The sequence below is a fragment of the Anomalospiza imberbis genome, chromosome 9 (genome assembly GCF_031753505.1).
Source record: "Anomalospiza imberbis isolate Cuckoo-Finch-1a 21T00152 chromosome 9, ASM3175350v1, whole genome shotgun sequence".
Classification (NCBI taxonomy): Eukaryota; Metazoa; Chordata; class Aves; order Passeriformes; family Viduidae; genus Anomalospiza; species Anomalospiza imberbis.
In genome coordinates, this window is record NC_089689.1 from 12,012,626 (window position 1) to 12,033,181 (window position 20,556).

Consider the following 20,556-nt stretch of genomic DNA (forward strand, 5'->3'; position numbering starts at 1 on the left):
AGGAGAATAGCACTTTCTTGGGAACTGAAGTGTTTATAAGATTATAAAATGGCTGGGATGACAGTACAATATATACCCAGACAATAAGTAGTGCTGAAATCTTTGAGTCCCTCATGGTTTTCTCCTGCAGTTTTCTACAGCTATGATACCTCATACTTTCAATAACATGGATGAAAACAAGAGCTTCACAGGACAATCACTGGGCCTCCCAGCAATTTGCTTACAACAGACATGGAAAAATCTCACAATCTTCAGTTCTATTCTAGCTTCAGGAAAATAAACTGCTATGCTAGGTATAGCTCCAGTTTTATTTCACCATTAAAAACTGCTTTTTTTAGCACTGCCTTTCTGTTGCTGCTCTTTGTGCTTCCACCCTTTTCAATCTTCCTTATCCATTCAGTTAATCCCCTTCTTACCTACTACTTACACCTGGGCTTTCCTCTCCAACCTCTTTCCTCCAAATTCTCTGTGGCAGGTTCTGCTCATCCTCATTCTGTGTAGTGAGGGAAGATCTTTTGCATGGCTCAAGGGAAGGCAGAAGAGAGCTACCACCTCTGTGTCATCAAAACTGCAGGCAACAAACAAATGATAGTTCCACTTAGGGTGGGCTGGACAGGAGACTGCCTAGCAAGAGAAGTCCTGATTTTCAACTAGATTGCAAGGGAACTGGATTTCAAAGAGAGGAAAAAAATGAAATATTTCCTTTTCATGGAAGGTGTACGTTTGTGAATCCTTCTGGCCTGAAAAGAGCAGGAATGCATGGAGCTGTGTCTGGTTTTCAGCTCACAACATGGATTTCCTACAGTAGAACCGACTGTAAGAAAGAGCAACTATTAAACTGCATTATCTCAGATATGCAACTGTATTAGCAGCAGGTAAAGTAATATTGGACCAAGGTTTAAGGATTTCCTACTTCAATTGTGGTTAACTTCAGTTTGACATGATTCTAACCCACACTGAATTTGGTAACCAAAACTCAAGGCTAGTCATGCATTAGGTTGCTCTAGTAATTTAGCAATTTATAAGATAAAGCTCATTTGTTTAGCAAGCAAAAACTTTTCTCATGTATAATTATCTCTACTGTGATTGGTAATCTGGGACTATAGAAAACCTGAGGCATTATTATGTAGTAAAGCCTGTCAGAAATGTTGAAATATCCATACCAGGACATTACTGTGTTATTCATTAACACATATTTTGATGAAATTGAGGTAATATCATAAAATGAGAATTTTAAATGGCTTTGACAGGATTATACAAAATGTAAAACTTAAAAAAAAAGGGAAAAAATTAAATTGGCATTTTAAACAGCCACTTCAAAAGAGTTTCAAATTTCCTAAGAGATGACCAGTGAACTACCTTTTGTGCACAAGAGTCCTACCTACTAACTCAGCCTCTGTCATTTGCCCATAGTGCTGACCAAAGATATTTATAGGTATTTTTCCAAATCCCATCACTTTTCTGTGTTGTTATCTAAATTTCTCAAAGAACAGCTGAGGCTGTGCTCTTCATTATGCTGTGGCAGGACTGTCCCTGAAGACACACACAATTAACAACAGACAAACTCACCTCACAGGATTTTTCACTGACCTGTGAGTAATTACTTCAGTGTACACTTAGAACTTGACTGTAATACTTCTCCTTTTGTCTCCTAGACAACTCATCAGCTGCTGCAAGTTTCGGGGGATGGGTGTTGTTACCAGAATTGTTTGCCTTTCAAACTGCTACAGCCCATCTTCAAGGAGAACTTTAAAAGGCTGATCACAGCCGCAGCTGAAGTGATGCAGAAATGCCCCTGAGCGATCTGCAGGGTTCCTCTGTCAGCAGCCCGAGTGCCAGTCCTCTGCAGAGAGACTGGCAACAAAGCTTGAGTCAACTCACCGAGTTCAGCAGGAAAAGCTCTGCACACTATGATCTTTAGTGAGGGAATAAGGCTGGAACTCCACATTTCGAAAGCAGATAAACTCCATTAGGAGTTTTGTTCTGCTATAATTTTTGAGTGTACACAGCACAACTGCAGTTCTTCATTTCCACTTGGATGAAAACAAACCAAGATAACCAGAATGCAAGTACATGCTGTTGAAGTATTTTGTGGTTTAATCCGTGTATTTAAAAATGATTCACTGGGATATTTAAGGAATAAGGTATTTGTGAACTATTAGGAAGAAGCATGATAACTTGTACCAAATACACTGCAAAACATTACTGGGCACAGTATCAATACCTAAATGAAAATTACCTTAACAAAAATGAACACACAATAAAGATTGCTCCTTAAGATAATAAATGTTATAGAAAATGATATGGTTTCAGAAAAAAAGGAAAAATAGATAAATCTTTACAAATAGACATAACAACAGGAAAAAAGCAATTTAAGGTGGCAGTATTGGGTTTCCACTAGTCAGACACAGAAGATTTTATGTACATACAAAATTGGGGGAAGATAATACTGGATATACAATAAGAATTCAGTAAAAAGATATCTAGAAATAAATACCTAGATATAAATACCTAAAAATAGGCAATAGAAATAAAAAATAGAAACCCCATAGTGCTTGTATTTCTAATTGAAACCTGTCTTGTGTTTAACACTCCACTATACACACTGCATTTGAATTGCTATAATTACACATATGAATATGTATATAATGAAAATGGAGTAATCAGAGGCAAGTACTTTTCCAAAATTTTATAAATAGCAAATTTACAATATATCAACAGATGTGCTGAGAGGTAGATGTGGGGTTTTTTTGATGAAGTGATGCTGAAATGTAAAAAGAAGAATTAATGTATGATTTACAGTATTTATTTGGCATTGGTTGATTTTAAAAGATTTACTGGATTTAGAAATATTAATGTCCACAGTTTAATCCAAGCTCTCCAGAATTGCCCTTTATTTCTAATATACAATACACTGCATAGAAGTGTTGAGGAATTTTTGTTTTAATTTTATGGCAATTATCTAAACCTTCTGCATTTCTGCAGCCGGAACAGTCCTTAAGTTCACGGAGACTTTCCTGAAACTCCCTGCATGGTGCTATCCTTCCATTTTGGAAAGAAAGTTTTGCAGACTGTGGCATGCCAACACTTTGGGAATGTAGAAGGCACCCTGTATTACTAATTGGAGTTCTGGGGTCAAGAGCTGACTCAAGGAGCCTTTGAGTCCATCACATCAGATACGTGTTTATCTCACAACACTCAATCTTCTACTAAAGTCAATGCAGTACTTGATTGTATGGGAAACCAATTTTTCCTTACTTCCTTTCAAAAGAAAAAGACCCAGAAAGAAGCAGTGTGAATTTTTTGGTGCTAAATTCACCAAGGCATAAACCAAAGTGGAATGCAGTTTTGGATTCACTGTATTTAAAAAAATTCTGGTTTGCTTCATATTTAGGATATTTTATTCTACTCACAAAATCATTCTATATTTTCCCAATTTATAATCTTATCCTGGAGGTACAAACATTTACATCAATAATTGGCTTGTATGATAAAAATGTGTAATGCTGCTTTTATAGCAGCATTGTAATAGCTTTGGAATTAGTGATTAACTCAAGGCCAGAGAAGAGCAATTATTCAGCTGGATTTATTTGGAAGGAGCAAAATCTCCCTTACAATTGCTTTAGCAAAACAATTACTAGAAAAGAGAGAAGATTAGAAAGAGGAAGGTAGCCTCAACAAGAATATTGTTTTTAAAGTGCCCTAAAAAGAAATTGGTATATTTATCTTACCAAAGTCTTGAGGAGGGATTTGACTACTGTGTGTAATTATCATCATCAGAGGAAAATACAGGATATTTAATGAAGCAGAGCTTCATATGAGCCATTTCAATAGATATTTGTAACCTTTCTAAATCTGAAGGGTTAATTATTAGACTAAATCTTCTAATGACGTCAGGTCCCTTCTTCACTTAACCTGTCCTAGTAGAGGGAACCCATCCATCTTCCCCCAAGGAAAGCTAAAATTAAGGTCTTGTTTACCAACACAAATATTATGTTCTTTTTTCTGTGAAAAGATCAGGTCACCAAATCTTAGGCCCAATATTAGAATCAATAAAGTTTTATAAATATAAGTGATCTCATGACTCTCTATAAATTTAGCTTTTCTTTTTCCTGTCTGTCTGAAGTAGCATAGAAAACACAGTAATTGGCAACTTCAGCAAAGAAAGAAGCACCTCTGTAGTAAATTTTAAGCTCATCTTCATAGAAATCAGTGGCAATTTGTCCACAGGACTATTCATGCATTAGCACACACATTTGTGTGTCTACATCAGTACAATGTAGTTTTGCATCCTGGTCAAATTCTTTCTCTGGTGTGAGTAACGCAGTGCAGAGAAGAGATGATCCTTCACTTGCACTTCTGTTTGCACTGCCTTTCTTGGTCTGCTCATGGAATAACAGCCCCTGGTAGAACTCCTGTCCTAAACACAACTGAATGACTACTGAATTCAGCAGAAACAACTCTAAATTACATTAAACTGATTTTTCTCACATAAATGTGATGCTTAAGCACTCCATAAAGAAAAAACACTGTGAATTCAAAATAAGGGAATTAATTCTGATTTGGAAAGACACCATATGTAAATGTTGATTACTCTTTGATTATGTTGATTTGGGAGGGGGGGTTCATAACGAAGGCAGTACATTTTTTACTTAATGTGTCCCACTTCTAAAGGACTACAGTAAGACAAGTGCAATCAAAACAACAGATTTAGTTTACTCAGTCAGGAGCTATAAGCATAACTGCTTCTGATTTCCAAACTTGCCACAGTGAATCAGATTAAAGGCCCCATGCTGTGAACAGCAAGGCAAGGACTTTGCTAAAGCATCAAGGCCCCTCAGTCAAAAGGCTGACATTCACTGAGGTTACTGAAACACAAGAGATAATTTTAATTGTGACAGTATTTTAAAGCAAGGCGAGTCAAATACCAATATGAGTTCAATGATACCAATAAGGATGAAATTGTATCACACTACAATTCAAAGAACATCCTGGAGTCTTGTAGAACAATGATACAGCATTTTGAAAAATACAGGGGTTTATTTCATTATGCCATAAATTTCTGTAAGTACTTACATTCCTTAGAAGCAGGAACCTCTTTGATTTCAAGTGGCAGAGTTTGGATCTAAATCATTTAGCTTCTTCTAAAAATCTCACTTTCTAGCAGAAGTTTCTCAAAAATGTTTCTCATATTTTGGATAATTATTTTACCTAAAGAGCTACTTTTCTTTTTTTAAAAAAAAAGTATGTTTGATTTGATAGTCATGAAGAAATTAGGAATCTGGTTATTAAACTTCTGGCAGTTTTTAAACTCCCAAAATTTATTTCCATTGGCATGTTTAAAATCCTGTTTAACCCTAACAGAAAAGTTCATCAATTCTTTTAACAGGTCATTTGTACAGCTCTAAGTAACTCATAAATAGACACTTTTGGAAATCTCTAAATGTTTCAATCCAATCCCACTTTACTAAACTATTACATTGTTGAAAAGTACACTTGTGCAAAAAGTGACTTGAATTCTGTTGATTTGCACAAAAAAAGATTAGGAAAGGTAGGTTCCACCCCTCTTCTCCAAAAGTATTCTTAGGCAGGGAATACACCAATGGATCCTATTACTTCATTAGAAATATCTCTTGATTTGGCTCTTCATTTTACCTAACATGTAGCTGAACAGCCTTGTTATTAATCATGACTTAAGGTAAACACTTCTAAGATGTTGCTACTCAGTAATGCTCAAAATAAATAGCCCCAGTGGGAAACACCAGCTAATTTCATTAAAACTCCTGCCTGCTGTTAATTGCTCTTAGGAAAACATGAACAAATTAACTGTGTTTTAAGAGACAGTGGTGTAAGCTTGTGTGTTTGATTGCTGGGCCTGATGATCTCCCTGATAATCCTCTGCTGTTGCACTCCATGTATGATAGCTAGCAGCACCAGCCTGTTTTAATCAATAGCAGTTGATGTTACACATCTTACAAAAAGAAAATATGGTTTGAAAACCATAGTGTTCATCATGCCAGCTGAGACACAGTATCATTCTGGGTCATGAGCAATTAATTTTTAAGTTTTAATGAATCTTTTGTGTGAAAGAAATTATGTTCATTAGCTGGGATGATTAATGTATATTAAATGAGCAAATTAAAAACTCCAGAATATTTTTACTATGACTGTGGCAAAAATAGGATATGTGATACCTTGAAGGTGAAATCAAGGGATTTCCACAGTTCAAAGAGACATGTGGCTTTGTACAAATTGTAATATAATTCTTTATTACACTATTAAAATAGTGTAATAAAGAAAAGAGCATTTAATTTAAATGTCCTCAATCAGAATGTTAGTAAATATGCTCTATGAAGTAAAAGCAGCCTCCAGTACAATTTGCCCAGGAATGCATAAGCAAAAAGATTACCTTTTTTAAGAAGATTAAGTAATGCTTGCAACAAATATGTGTTAAAAAATAAAGTTATTTATTATACTCCTCACAAAAACCTGTAGCATTGTAAGATGTTCCAGATACTTATCTGGGCTTCCTCATAAATGCCTAAAGTCCCTTGGAAAATCTGTGGTTGGAACCCAAAAATGAAAAGGAATTGAGTAAAGAGTAATATGGAGAATATATTTATATGACATTAAAGAAATTATTATTCTCTTTACTAGGACAACTGAGCTTAAATTTTTACTTTGTGTATTCAGAATTGCCCTCTAATTTTGGGGGAACCAACACTTCAGATTCAACTAGGCATTTAAAAATCAGCAGTATGATTGTCAATCATCATTAGCTACTTGATCTCAAAAAAGCTCCAAAAATCTTAATGGGTAACAAAGGAGAGGGACAGTAAAAATGCTGATGGTAAGTAAACCCTATAGCATTGATAATGATTAATTTAACTGCAGAGTAATGTGTATATTTCAGATAAGAAGGCAATATAGCTGCTTTTCCCTGTTCCTTTGTCTGTGTGCATTTCAATATTCCAGAATGTATAGTAAATAATTTTATTTTGGCTAAGAGTTGTGTTTTAAATAATTATATGATTTCCAGGCCCTGGATTTTCATCACATATAATCCTGCAATTAAATCTGACCATAATCAGAGGAATATTTTAATAATACATACTTAAGTTAAAATGTTTTCTCTTCTCCTTCTGAAATTTTCCAATCACCCCATTTGCAATTTTCAATCCTCAGTTCTATTATTTTTGCAGAGCAAACTGGAATTTCAGTCCCACTCTGAGCACTCCTGGTTATTCTTAGGACATGAATAAAATAACCAATATGTGGAGGCCCAGTAGTTGCAAATGATGGCTAATCAGAATTAGTCCCTCAAGAAGAGAATTTCATTGATGATTAATTGTGTGCTCTACATATCAACAACTTTATCACACTTTTGTTAATGAACTCAATCATGAGAATCTCTTTCTTCTCTGTAGAGTGAATGTTTTCCTAATTTGACATTTAACAGACCATCAGAACATAAAATACCACATAGACCAAAGGACTTAGAAACAGTTTAACAGATGCTTAAATAATTCTCTTAACTTCCTTGTGTAATCTAGATTTAAATGACAAGATCATCTTAAATACAGCCCTGTATGCATAAGGATTTCTTGCAGAGATGCACCTGGTAATTAGAAAACTCCAGAGTCTTTGAGACACTCAGCTCTCTACTTGCTGAGCTAAGGAAACCTCAGCCTTCTCGCACTCGAAGGTGAAAATAGCAAGTGAACAAACAAAAGCAAAACATGTAATTCTTGGTTAGATGGTTTGTTGGCAGAAAAAAAAAGCTTTTCTGTCTTTTAACGTATAGAGAAAATAGAAGTAACAACTTGTGGCAGTCAGAAGAGCCCTGTAGGGAGTAGAAAAATGAAGGGAAAACAATTTGGGGTAATTTCCTTCTTTAAAAAAATGTATTTTGAGTATTTTGTTTACTTGCTTATTTATACTTTCCCTCTTTCCCTTGAAACTGCAGCTTTTCAGATGCTAGCAGTACAGATTTAATAATTCATCAGAGGCATAAATTTGACATTTTAGGTCTCCACCAGAGAGTGTAGCTTCTACACAAAATTAAAATATTTACCTCAAACCACTGAAAATCTTCTGCTTAATATGAACTCAGCTATTCAAGAGAGTCTCCCACATTCACAGTGTGCATAAGCCAGCTATTCTGAGCCATCTGTGAAGACCAAATCACATTTCTAATGGAGAGTATTGCAGAAGTGTTGCAAAGTCTTCGTGGACTTGGTTGCACTAGGTTAATGGTTGGAATCCATGATCTTAAGGGACTTTTCCAAACTAAATTATTCCATGATCCTATGAAAGCCATAAAAAGTGATGCTATGACTCCAGCCCACCCATAAGTAGCTCCGATTTTAAAGTGCAAAAATCTCTAATCCTTCCTCTCGAAAAACCTTTCCTCAAATAGCAGGGTCCCCAGTCCTACACTACCATCATACTGTCTGTGAGGAAAACCAGGCAGCTTTCTGTAATAGCATGGAAATTAAAAAAGGCATGGAAAATAGAAACCTACTGTGCAATCTTAGAGATCCTACAAAGACTGAAGAAAACACTGCCACTGCAGAAATTCAACGCTGTCACCTGACCACAAAGTCGGTGGGGTTTGTGTAAGTCTTTTCCCTTGCCAATGGAAAAAGAAGTTAATTAATTCCTGAAGATGAGCTGCATCAAACAAATCACAATGAATTTGACACAGCAAGAGTTAAAGGAATGAAGGGAAATTGGTTTATATGTGCTGCACAGATTGAAGCAATGCAACCTGACAAGGAAATGCAATTCTCTGGCTTTTTCACTGAATGAGCAGGTTTAGTGTATGTTTCACAGCTGCAAGAAAATGAAATAATCTGCAGAAGAAACAAGCTTGGATCAGCCAGAAAGGACATCAAGGACAATATTCATACTGCATTTTCATGATAAACAGTCTGGAAATGTCAATGCTTTTTGTGTCAAAGAAAAACTACAAGAAATATAACATACACATAGAATTTCCAGGTCAGTGAAAAAACAAAAACTGGAAAAACACCAAAGTACATTTTAAAATTCATCAGCATGTTTGGGATAATATGTAGCCCAAGGAGATTTCTAGGATGATTCTGCAACCATCCAATTTGGAAGGTAATTTTATTGTTTGGATTACCAGAAGGAGAAAAATGCAATAATAAGTCTCCCACAGACCTTGTTATTTGGAAGCTGGGTTACCAGAGAGCAGCTCCACAAAGTGAGACTGCAATTCAAGGCATGCGAGTATGGTCAGAAACTCTTGGGACACGATTTGGTGGTGGAGGTGGTGCAGCATTGTAGAGCCCTGCACTGGGGAGCAGTGACAGGTATTCAAAGAGAAGGGTTCGGCTGCTCTGGAAAATCACCGTGTCTGGGGGCTCACCATGGCTGTTAACTTGTTCCAAAACAAAAATGGCTGGCATTTTGGGAAAGGTCATACAAGAGCTGCCAGGACACAATTACATCCTTAGTACATAAGAAACAGAAATTGTTTGAGTTTTGCAATGCCTAGGTTTTGCACTGTCTTGTATTTTTCATGGTTACAGTCAAAATTAGAGACAAAACTTTCAAATTTTCAATCCTTTGGGATTGCATTTCAAAACTCATTGCAATAAGTGCTGAATATCTCAAGACTGAATTAAGAAAAAAATCAATAGATTCTCTTCATCTAGAGTAATTTAAAGATCAGTTTGACCAGAATGGCAACCAAATCTCCTTTTTATTTCTAATCCAGAAAAAAGGATTAACCTGTCTTACTACCTGGTAGAAATATTTCCTCAACATCAACCTTGCTAAAACCTCTCTGGAATGTAAAATACAATAAAAAGGGGCATATTTACTGAAATAAATACTACTTATCTTGAGTTTATAGGTTAAAGGAGAGAATAGAACCTACACAGTATATTTAACAATGACTTATGGGAGGATATTTTTCTGCCATCACTTGTTCACACTATCAATCTAACAGTTACATCACTTCTTATTGAAATGCATTTTTTTCCAAGTCTTTGAAAACTTCTTGAAAGCTGGGGTTTTTTGATGTAGCGTTGTAGAACACAAGGAAAATAAATTCATTTTCCTAAGAAACCAATGATATCGGAACAATATGTTATTAATATTACTGGATCTTTCATAAAACTTAAGAAAAAAATAAAACTGTGGTACTGTACATTTGGACACTTGAGGTAAATTCCAAAATACTACAATTGAAGAGTAATCTATTTTCTCCTACTGCCATTATTCATTCTGATATTAGTAGTATTCCGTGTAAGCTCAGCTAGACAAGAGACATTAGTAAATGTTAAAACTCTTGTTACAGGTTCCTAAACAGATTACAAGCAGCAACAAACTCAAATTATATTCCAATTTTCAACTATTTGTTGTAATAAATAAAATTAAAAATCTCACATCAGCTTCTCACCAGGTTCAAGCAGTAGATTAAAAGAAAGATTTGATCAGACACACAAACATAAATGATTGTATTATAATCCCATGTACCCTGAGCCTACAAAACAAGGTTACCTTTTCTACATTAATTACAGAACTGCAACCCACACTACTGTAAATCAGAATGTTTGGTCTTCTTTTTTAGAATATGAATGACCAAAAAATTCCCTCACCAACAAGGACAAGGAGAGCAGAATTAATCTGGCCTTGAGTTTTATAATTTAAAAAGAAAACATACTACAACGCATATGCTCATAATTCCTGGCCTCCTGGTTTTGTCAAAGAACATCAGGCACAGAGAGACTAATTTTAACTCAAGTTTACTAAGACAGGCTGTGTAAGGCACCTACAGATGCTGCCCCATTTTCCAGGTGGTCTTAGTTTGGTCACATGAGAAATCCAAATCCATGAATGGTTTTTGCAGTCACAGGCCTTCCAAAGTAGAAACCAACATTTAGTTCCCACAGAAAAGTGCTTCAAGGGGGAACATGGCTTTGTATTTCTAAAGCAATCCACTTGTATTGAAATTTATTGAATGAACAATATTCAAAGACAAAGTACCTGACTAGCAAATTACTAGGAAGAGACAAATATGCTAAGTGCCCTGCAATTAAAAACATAAATCAATGCATTTTTAATTGACATACTAATTAGTTGAACATATAAAGCCAGACACAATGCTTTAACAATGTTTATTTAATGTATTAATTTTGAACTGTTACTTTAACTTTCAGTGACTTTAAAAAGCCCAGAATCTCCTCTACTAAAAAGACTGCAAAATCTCTTTTTAATCAGAACTTTTCACTGATGTAAATATGTTCCAGAATGGATGGAACAAAGTAAGCTCAGAATGTTTAAGAGTCCTACATATAGCCTATATCCTGCTTTTGAGGGGTATGAGACTGATTTTTTTTTTTAAATAACATTAACTAAAAGTGGTTTACCCTCTGCTGTTGTAGAATTCAGCTAACTGCACTAACAAAGAAGCACACGCTTACTCAAGGACACCCTGCACTGAGAGAAAAAGCCATAACATCCAGACCTCAGTAAAAGCAATTTCCTATAGCACACATGGGCATAACTGTGATTAGATCCAACTCTGATGTACTGACATTCGTGGCAACTTCTCACTGCCTGCTCCTGTAACTTGTCGGAGTATAGGACATGCTTAATGACTTCAGTTAAAAAAATCAATCACTTTTTCTGATGCATGTCACACATTTGTTACCATAAAGCATTGATAAGTGTCACAGGAAGAGATATGCCTCCCGGAATACAAGTGAAGCCTAGGAGAAGCTGAAAGCAGAAATTAATAAAACATTGACACACACTTTAGTGGGACAGGTTAAAGTCTGTTGGATCTCTCAGTCAAGAATTTGCTCTATCCACTAGTTTTACCTTGAAGTTTGTGATTAAAAATGTTTTGGAGATATCATGCAGTCTGAAATAAAAAAAAAAACAATCTTACATAAGCTACAGCAAGCTAGGAACTTGTCACAGTATCAGTTGAAACAACAGGTTCCAAGTCATTAAATCTCAGTTTACATTATGCTCCAGAGATTTCTAAAGTAGCAGAATGGTGTGTATTACTTTGTAGGCAAAATAGGAAAGACAAATGTTGAACTGACCTCTTCTCACTGCAAACAAGTCCACTATACTAACAATTGCACTAGAGATGTCTCTAAAGGTGTACAGTGAACTCCACAAGAATAAAAATGAAAGGTGAATTCATAAAGATAGTATCACCTGATTCACATTGAAAAAAGACTGTATATTTCTTTGTGGGAAAATGTTTTGTGGGTCAATTAATAATGACCAAAATCACTCTCTATCATAACCAAATTATTTCTGACCAATCCTAAAGAAGAAAAGAGACAACACTGACATGCTAATCCAACATCATTTTAATTATCTGGGAAAGCTTAAGTAAGGGAGTTTCAATACTGAGAGACCTCAAAAAACATCATAAAAATGTGCAACTCTGCTGCAATTACCATAAGCATAATTAATGTAGTTTGAAACTTCTAGTGTCTGCAGGAATTTGAGAAGCCAGTACAGAAAAGCAGTACTTTTTAATGGTTAGTATTATGTTATGCTTTTAGGGTTGACTGGGCATGCACTAAGTGCTGACATTGTAAAATAATTAAACTGGAACTTAAGAACAACAAGGGACTGTGACTTCCAAATGAAATGGCAGGAAGAATATGATGGATAAACAGGTCACACTAACAGATATTGGAGGAATTTACACATCTATGGTCTTGTTCTACCAGGGGCTCCATGCTGAGAATGTCAGATGTAGAAAGCTCGGCAACAGCTCAGCAAGTACCAAAGAGACTGCTCAGATGAAGACCGCACTTATGCAGCAAAGCTACTCAATGACATAAAATAAAAAGACATGGCATCAAATCCCCCAGACACAGTAGTAAAGTTTGCTTGGATACAAACATCCACATCTCTTCAATTCACTTTTCCTCTTCCCTTCAAAATTTTTTAAAATATTTGTCCACTCAGTCTATCATCTTTACTGTTGCTTACCAATTTTTAAAGCTGACAAGAATTTGATTGCATTGAGAATTAACTGTATTTTTCCCTAAACTTAAGGAAAAAAATATTTTCTTTTCAGGAATTCTCTGTTTTTCCATCTTTCCCTTCTTTTATATGGAATAATATTTGTTTCAATTTTGCACTAACAATCTCTGCTGTGGCATTAATCAACATGAAGAAACAGTTGGTTTTGTCAATATTGATCAGAACATCCAAGGGCAATTAAGCTTTTAGGCTTATCACTTAAAGCAATCATTACTTTGTAAAGAGTCTAATGATCTATTAGTCCTCTTTGTGAACCTTGCTATCTTGTCTTCATCTGTGCTAACACTCCACATAACCTAGCAAAGCTACGTAATTTTCATGTTATGAAGGCAGTAAGGCTAGTTGTATGCTTGAAGCTGTATAGCTTCTTATTTACACCATATGGAGATTTCACTTCTGTAAGAAATATGAGGAAAACAAATTGTCTTTTACAAATCCTCTAAAGAAGAACACCACGACATACTTAAACAAACAGTAGTAGGAGTACATGCTCAGGGGCACTGTATCATTCTAACACTGTCACTGATGTTTCCCTCATCTTTCAGAGCTGGGGATTTGGAAGACTCTCCTCATCAGGGCTATGCCATCTGGCACATACCACCTGGCATACCTGGGCTGCAATGGCTGAGGATCACTACCTTTATTAAACACATTTTATCTGCCTCACAGGGATGCCAACAGTAATGGGCAGTCGTTGCAAGGTAGATACTTGCACACACACTGAACACACACTCCCTCATGGGATCTGCAAGGCATTTGGAGAGCTTATAAATACAGGGGGTGTGGCAGAAAATAGTATTAAGATATCCACAGCACACATTTCTTTCAATTATCTTGATCTTAGCCTTTCTTTTTCTACCATTTGTCCTGCATCTCACAGTTTTTCTATGGCAATAACTTGCAAATCCCACCAGGACTTTGTATATGTTGCATATTCAAGCACATTGGAATGCTTCTGTAATGACTAGTATTCACTGCAAAAGATTGCAACCCTTTGGCAAAATTTCAGCCAAAGCTGAAAAAGAAATACAGAGCTCTACAGTGTTAGAGCTCTCAAACGCAGAGTAACTGGAAAGTTATTAACTATTTTAAATGGGCAAGGTATTAAATAGCAAGGTAGATAATACATTAAAAAATCTTCTGAATTGTTTATAGAGTCTTTGAAAGATTTCTTTCTAGGATTTAGTACATTGACTCGAATAGATTATGTATTACCTATTTTAGTATATTTAGGACAAAATGAATTTGCAGGAGCCAAGAAAAAGGTTAAATGCCACTAGAAATTGATCATAGCATAAAAGTGAGGGAGAGCCTTAGTGCTGTGTCACAGCAGTGATGGCCGAGGCAGAGCCACGGATGCTTGCCCAGATCACTGCGCAGCAGGAGCTCTCTGTGCATGTGCTGCACACCTGCTGTTTCAAATGCAGAGATGCTGAGGAGGAGCCTGGTCACTGAAATGCTGTACACTGCAAAGATGATAAGAATGAAGTAGTTCCACGTAAGGTATCCCTGTTGAGAGGGCTGGGATGGTATAAAAGAATGTTAAATAACCAGGAAGGGCAATTTACGCCTAGTGTTGTGCCCCCCAATAAGAAGGGGAAAATATGAAGGCTATATTTCTACTGGCAAATAGAGTAGCTTATGGACTTTTCTTTGATATTCTCTTAACATTAAATTATCTCATAATTCAAAGAAAATTTCTACATAAAACCAGCACAAAAATATCTAGCCTAGTGAAAAGGGAGAAAAGAAACTAATACAAGCCTTGGGATCTGCAATACCTTATTCTAAAGCCAGACAATTAAGAAGTCAGTCATCTTGTTGATCATCAACTATATGGTCGAAAATGAATATTTATTATTATGGTCTTCAAACACAAACACAAGCAGAGCACTTCTTTTCAAACTACTCTTGTTCCTTCTTATTGCAAAAGTGGAAACAATTTTGATTAAGAATTTGATTTTCAAATCCTTCGGGTGCCTTTGAATTAGCTTTCTTTCTTCTTTAGCATGCCATTTTTCTTATTGAAACACAATATACAATGACTCACTAAACCATGTTCAGAGGAAGAATCCTAAGTGGGGTAAAAGAAATAAAAGAGCTGCATTGAATAGAGGGAAAAAGGAATCTACAGCAATGATAATTATGTGAAAGTTCATAAATCATTGTCAAGATCTCTCTGCTAGCACTCCACAAATATGACTGGATCTCATTTAATAATACTTTAAGGTTAAGTATTTCTGCCTTTTACATTTTTATTCTCTCTCAGAATTTTACTTCCAAGCCTGCAGCCTTCCATGTTTGCAGTGAGTGTGTTTGTTGAAGTACAAGATATCTGCTAAAAACATAGTGGTCTAATTAATTACAATTACCTTGCCTAAAAAAAAATAAATCTTTAAACATGATCATTCAAACAAACCCCGAGGAAACACTTAACATCCTAAACTAATGAAAACCATTCTTACTGGAACAGAAAATGCAAGCACACAAATGATCCTGGCCAAAATTAAAACAATGTTTGTAAAAAAACAAATATTTGTGTTGAATTTTCCCAAAGCTGGATGTGAAAGTTCTTCCTCCTGGCTAGATATTTGTATATCTTGTCTGCCTGGGTCTTGCTATTCCCATTTCAACTTAAGAGCGGAAATGGTCATATGATTTCCAATGTAACAACTGTCAAAAAACCCTTTCTAACTTGGGCAAAAAAACCCAACAAACACACCAAACCAAATGAAAACAACAGATTCACAAAACCCCCCAACTTCAGTCTTACCTATATGTTCACAGTAAGTTTAATGATGGGAAAACAGATTCACTAATTTTTTTTAAATGCAGGGACTGCTACTGCCACCTAACATATGGACAACTGTTTATTGAACCAAAATTAGCATTTGGGTATGCAAGAACAGATACATATTCTGATTATTTTCATAGATTTCGTCTGAATATTCTTTTTCAGTTGGTCAAACCTTTGTTATCATACAAACACTGTTAATTTATTCTGTTGTATGCATCATACCACCAGTATGATACCACAAATAAATGAGAAAAAAGATTCATTCTAGTTAGTCCTTAGGCTGCTCTCTGTTCTTCAGTTTTTCTGCTGCTCCCTTCACTTCATTCTCCTTTCCAGGGATCACTGCTAGGCAGAATACCAGCATCTTACTTAGCTAATCCCCTCAGCTTCACCTTCTCTGACTAGCAGTGAGCCCTTGAAGTCCTGGAGTCCTTTCTGAAGCCCTGGAATTTTTCATAAACTGCCTCCTGCAGGCAGCAGAAGGGCCAAACTGACCAAAATGCATATTATGCCTATTTGCCAACCTGTGTCACAACTTCAAGACTTCACACAGATCCAGTGATGGAATGTGAAGACACAAACTAAAGCACTTTTTAAAATTACTATGATGAAAGTAATCTCAAGGAATGTTGAATTATTAATGAATGGCTAACCTTTTAGCTTCCCTTTTCAGTTTTCACTTTGATCTAAGCATACTTCTTTCATTAAAGAACAAGCAACCCACTTTAATTTGTCATCTTAATTTTTCAATTTCTTCACTGTGGTCTGAATAAACCTAAATCATCTCATCAGATGATGTGAGAGTTAGCACAATTTCCATAATATTCACTTTCTGTTTAAAATACTTGCAATATACAGCCACCAACTATTCAGCTTTCCTTTCTGCTCATTTCTTTCTGTTCTGGTCCTTTTCTATTTCTCAAAAAAAGAGATTTTTTTTCTAGTTTTAGCTGGAGTTGAAATTGGGGTGATTTTTTCTGGCTCCTAAATCAAAAAGCCTCCACCTCACATAAAGCAATCTAATGCATCAAGGCCCTGCTGCCCACAGCAGCTTGGTGCTGATGGCAACAAAGTTCCCAGAAATAGTATTCTTTATCTGGCAATTGATGCCAAGCTAACACAAACAGCATGGATGACTGCATTTATCTCAAGCTCTACCTTTAATATTTGATGTACAGATTGAACAATGTAAGCAACAAAGCTTGGCGGGGTGCAGTGTTTGGTTTTTCCTTGCCCCGGTCCCGGGCATCTGGGGGTGTCTGGCTAGCGCGCTGCTTCTCGGCGAGACCGTGGCCTCCACGTGTGTGCGGAGCTCTAGGGCTGAGCCTCCGCATGGGTCAGCCGAGCCGTAGCCTCACGCTGAGGCTAGACAAAGGGTGAGACAATGGCGCACTCTGTCCGCATGGCTGAGAACTCTTTATTCCCGCATGGCTGCAATGATGGACAATGCAGCTGCTCCCGAGCCCATGTGGGCAAAATGGTGCCGGGGCAGAGGGAACAGGGGTTTAAATAGGGGGAGGGCTGACAGTGGCGGAAGCCCCCCTCGCCCAATGGGGACAGACAACAGGGGAGTGAAGCGGAACACGGCATCCTATGGGAACATAACAGGGGTGGGTACAGTGTCCTGGGGCAAATGGGATTACAGAGGTGGGGTGATCGACACAGAACTTTCCAAGGGGAAGAAGGGAGTAGTTACAAGATTGACATATGAAAGCTCCTATAGCAAACAGCTTGGGGTGAACCATTGAACCATTTTTAGGGGAAAATAGGGGTACATAGAACCAATCTAACTAACATTTATTAAAACCCCTAACTGAACTCGCCCAGGATGCAACAGCGGGGGCAGGGGAAATACAGGAGATACAGAGAAAATTAAAAGACAGGAAGACGAATCAAAAGGCTGTGATGAAGAACACTTATAATTCGTTTTTTTATATTGCACACGTACAGGACTAGACATAGTCCGAGGTCTCAGACCAGAGTTACCTGGAATGAAGTAAACTTTTAGTGTCCATGCAGCTGCAGTCTCCATGACCCCTGCAGCATCTTCCGCGCTGGGTGCTCCCCATCAAACAGAGTGCACGGGAGGTGGAGCTCTCTTAACTGCTCTCTCACAGGCACTACCCTCAAAAACAACCACTATTTGATGCCTTTAGTCCAAAGTTTTCAAGCCAGATAAGTTCTACTGCCAAAGAAAACTGCAGGATATTTCCCCAGTAACTTCAGTGCCATCAGTATCCAGCAGCTTAGAAAGGCAGACCCTTCTATTACTGTCCCCTGATGTTTCTACTTGTAGCTGCCATTCCTCAAGACATATGAATAACTACTGAACACTAGTGGTGAGGAATAAACTCTTCTCTCCTCTTGGAATACTCTTGGCCAGTTAAGGGTGATGAAACAACTCTTTACAGACCTCCCCATATCTAAAACAATAGTCTGTACTCTTCCATAGCATTCACCAAAGCATGTGTTTACACCATTTGTCATGGCAGACATGTTTTGTAAAAAGCACATATATAGGGACAATTATTTCATAATGAGAATATTTTTATTGTGTATTCATTTCTATAATTGATAGTAAAGGCATCCAGATAAATCTCGGACAAAACCCTTGTCACCATTTCTATGCATCTATGAACAAAATAGTTGGTAGGATTCTCTTTAGCATGTGTACCAGCCACAGAGATGGCTTGCTAGACTTTTGGTTAATTGTTTGTATTAATTGTTTGGCTTTGTCATTTCAGAGGGAGGTAAAGCATCAATCCTGATGTGCTCCTTTAAACCACTGTCATGATGCAGAATAGAGATACCCGTGCTATTGGGAACTGTGTGAAGAACTGTTTATTATATTTGATGAGCTTAGTGCTGTTTTAACAATGTTAGAGTGAATTTCCCTACTACATTGGAGTGCCTTTCAGTATTAAAATGACTATTAACCACGTACAAAAAATAGATATATACTTATTTCCATTTTAGAAGAAGAGCAGTTCTATAGCAATTTGTTCATTTGAGAGTTTAATAAAGATTAATATTAATTTTTCCTTTAACTCCACTTACAGAAAAACATAAAATTTGTACCTATTGACTTTGTTTCCCATAAATTAATTATCTGCAGAGAACATTAGAATATTGATTTTTCTTGATTTCAATTTCAAAAAATAACTATTGTTAATTGTTCACAAAGGGCAAAACAGAGCCCTTTATTAATAGTGAGGATGAAGCTAACTATGCATCACATCATTTGACATGAATAATCACTATTAGCATGATGAAAACTGCATCAGGAATCATCACACAGTTATAGGATCTCCATCTTCACTTCCGTTTGTTTCATTTATTTTTTTTATCTACACTTGAGAATGAACAGTAAAAAAGACAAGCCAGGAAGAGAAGGAAATGAACCTAAGGTTAACAAGAGCCATTTATTTCAAGAATGGAGTGATGGCGATTGACATAAAATAAGATATATTGCTTTACTTTATCTCATTCCAGAAGATCAGTGCAAAGGAAAGAGATTTCTGAAGAGGGAACAACCTACTTTGTCACAGCCTTCAGCTTAAACCATGGCAATGGCTTAGGATTGCAACTGCAAATAAATTACAGTCATTAAGGCTCAGATTTTGAAAAGGAAGCAAGAAATGTTTATATGATGTCTTGCAAATACTCTGAACAAACAAAAAGCCCCGGCAATCTGCAGAGGTGAATATATAGAAAAGTAAAGGAGATGGATTTTGCACTCAAGTTGTTTAAAAGATTGCTCCTAAGCTCTTTGTTCTAAAACAAAGCAATCATGATGTAGTAGCAAATTAAGAAAACCCTTTAAGTGCTGTGGCTTGCAGGAAAATTACTGAAGAAATGGAATCCCTTTCCCACTTGAAAGAGAAAGTCCTGCAGTTCTGCAGCTTAGTTGGTTTTCTAATTACACTTTGGCAGTCATTCACAGTCAGAGCCCAGTATGTGCTCAGTTACAGAGAGTAGCATGATTAGCTCTTCTGAGCGTGAAAATTTGCAGTAATGCCAGTATTTAGATGTTTTGATCAGAACCAAAATTTAAGTTAACGCCACTGCAAGATTTGCTGAATATCTCAATTTTTCTTGCAATCATAGTCAGCCAGAAAAATACTATTTAACTACTCTCTTGTGACAGCCTGTTTCTCTACTGAAGAAAAACAATAGTGTAGCATCCACTGGTATAATTTTCACTAAAAATAAAATACGAACATACTTATATTTAAGAAATTCCAATTCTGTAAATGGACTGGAAAAATAACTTTTAAAACTAAACTTTCTATTTTAGAGGACGAAGTATTCCAGGTCCAGATATGCTTAATGGCAACTGCGAAGTATGGATCAATAAAATATAGTAACTGTCAATCAAAAATATGAAGATAAACCTAAGAGCTGTGCAGTGAAGCATGGAAACACCTATCTTTTCTTCTTGAATGTCACAGAGAAAATGAGTACTTCAGAACAATAGAACAAATGGTTGTGGTTATGTAAGAGACTGACAAAACCAAAATTGAATTGTCTTGTTCATACTACTAAGGAAGAGATATGAAGATCCATTTAGAATTAGCTACATATTAGCATATCACATATTAGGAGTTGGTGAACGTACAAAGATTAATACAGATAAGGAAAAAAAAAATGAGTAGGCTTCAAAACATACCCACACTGATTTTTTATAAAATACAGGAACACTTCAAACA

The 20,556-nt window shown here is 36.4% G+C and overlaps 1 long non-coding RNA gene across 3 annotated transcripts in view; it reads right to left on the reverse strand.

Annotated features, from left to right (window-relative positions):
- Window positions 1-454: 454 nt before the first annotated feature.
- The window catches only part of LOC137479320 (uncharacterized), an 88,544-nt gene continuing 68,442 nt past the window's right edge, over window positions 455-20,556 (reverse strand). For all 3 annotated transcript variants that reach the window (XR_011002157.1, XR_011002158.1, XR_011002156.1), the window contains 2 exons: window positions 1,591-1,854; window positions 455-554 (listed from right to left, as the gene is read on the reverse strand). This is a non-coding gene — a long non-coding RNA (uncharacterized lncRNA). The remainder of the gene's footprint in view (window positions 555-1,590; window positions 1,855-20,556) is intronic.